Source organism: Acinonyx jubatus, chromosome A1, assembly GCF_027475565.1.
Source record: "Acinonyx jubatus isolate Ajub_Pintada_27869175 chromosome A1, VMU_Ajub_asm_v1.0, whole genome shotgun sequence".
In the NCBI taxonomy this organism is placed as follows: Eukaryota; Metazoa; Chordata; class Mammalia; order Carnivora; family Felidae; genus Acinonyx; species Acinonyx jubatus.
Window position 1 is genome coordinate 74,961,426 of NC_069380.1, and position 1,964 is coordinate 74,963,389.

The 1,964-nt window shown below is 48.6% G+C and overlaps 1 pseudogene; it reads left to right on the forward strand.

Moving 5' to 3' along the window:
- Nucleotides 1–764: 764 nt before the first annotated feature.
- On the forward strand, nucleotides 765–1,355 carry LOC106976968 (nuclear transport factor 2-like; annotated as a pseudogene).
- Nucleotides 1,356–1,964: the final 609 nt, after the last annotated feature.

A 1,964-nucleotide genomic window follows, 5' to 3' on the forward strand; every position in this document is an offset into this window, starting at 1 on the left:
ACACCAGGAGCTTCACAATTAACCACAGATATCGTTTTCTACAAAAGGGAGATTGACACAATATGATATAGTCTTATCTAAAACATTAGGAGATTAATTCTCCATCTTTGCCCTTTCTTCTGCAAATCAACCTGGGGTCAAGGGATAACTCAGCTCCTTAATGTCTTCTGATTTTCTCCTTTGGGGGACATCTAGAAGTTACTGAATTGAATCAGGTCATTGCTTTAATAATTTTTACCAAAGGCCCCATTGTACGTTCTACCAAAAAACACCTTCTATTTATTTGTCATCTCCAGTCATGATCCTGTGCCACCAGATCCATTAAACAGGTTATGCGATGCATAGCAGATGATAAAAAATACCTAATGCATGCCAGCCCCTGGGTGAGTGTCCGGGGTTAGGGTATCCAGGAGGGGGCTGGGCCAAAGGAGCTGCGCTTGGGCCACCTGGAAACTCTGCTGTGCATCCCCAGGCCCCAGACCCTGGCCCTGTGCCCCGCAGACACACAGGGCCAGGGTCATGCAGAGACAGAAGAGGGACAGACAGGTGCCTATCCCACTCTACTGTGCCCATGGCACCTGCAATGGACTGAGCTGGGCCCAGCCTTTCCCCCTGTGCCAGACACCCCGTTGGGGGGCTCCAGACCTTCCCTGTGTGGCCTAGCCCAGTCTGCCCCAGTCTCACCGACCTCAGCCCCATGTCCTGCCACCTGCTGGCTCTGGAGTCAGCACCGGGTCTCAGCAGAAGCCCAGTGATGCCCCAGAATGGGAGACAAGCCAGTCTGTGGGGAGACTAGAACCAGCTCCATTCAACATTATCACTAGTTATTTGATAACAACAGAACTCTACTAGGTGCGATTTATATCTATTTTTATTTTTTTAATTTTAGGTAGAGAGTGGGAGCAGGGTAGAGGGGCAGGGGGAGAGAAAGAGAGAATCTTCAGTAAGTTCCATGCTCAGCGCAGAGTCCAACAGCAGGGCTGGATCCCATGACCCTGGGACCGTGACCTGAGTGGAAATCAAGAGTCCCACACTCAGCCTACTGCGTTACCCAGGTGCCCCTAGGTGCAGTTATATTGACAGTCATGCCTTATATGGGAAGGACAGCAATTCCATTGGAAAGCTGCCATTGTGGAAAAGTTGTCCAGCTTTCTGTTCCAGAAAATCCAGCATAGCAGCACCACACAGACCTGAGCCAGCCAGCCGGCCACGTTGTCAGCATGGTTGTGGGCCAGCTCAAGCCCAGTGAAGACCCCATCATGGGGTTCTGCCAGATGTTCCCACTGAAGAACTTCAGTGGTGCATGGGTTTGCTCCAATGGCATGTTCAGGCTTGCCCTGCACAACTTCGGCTGACCTCTTCCCAGCCCGGCACTCTTCTTATTTTCTCCTCGTCCTCTTCCCGACACTATGCACATGTCTCCAGATGATGGAATACCAGCCCCAAAGCAGCAGGGCAGAGGTGGGAGCGGGCCCAGGGCACAGCAGCGACAGGTATCCGCGTGGTGTTTGGATGCTAGATTAGTTGCATCTGACGAGTTTCCAGTGCCTGCCTTGGAAAGGCTGAAGTAATGCAAAAAGTTGTCTTTTGTTTATTTTTGTTTGAATCTACTGACAAGTTGCTCAGTAATCCAAAGACGTGAAGGGGAAAACATCTGCTTCGCCCCCAGACATTGATTTGTTCGGATGTTTCAATGCCCCATGATACAAAAAAAGCCATGAAATCTTTCTTTCAAAAAACCACACACACACAAAATAAACCCAATCTCAATAAAACAAAGAATCTGGCAACATCTCTGTGGGATAAGTAACCATATTTATTTCCATTTAAGGATCAACACACACAAGTTAATTCAGTTACTGTGGGGAATCCAGCTAATCCACAGAAGAGCCAAAATTCAAATCCAGGTCTGATTTGGGGAAGTAAATCCTTCATAATTTTACTGTCCTGTGTCTTTCCCTTTA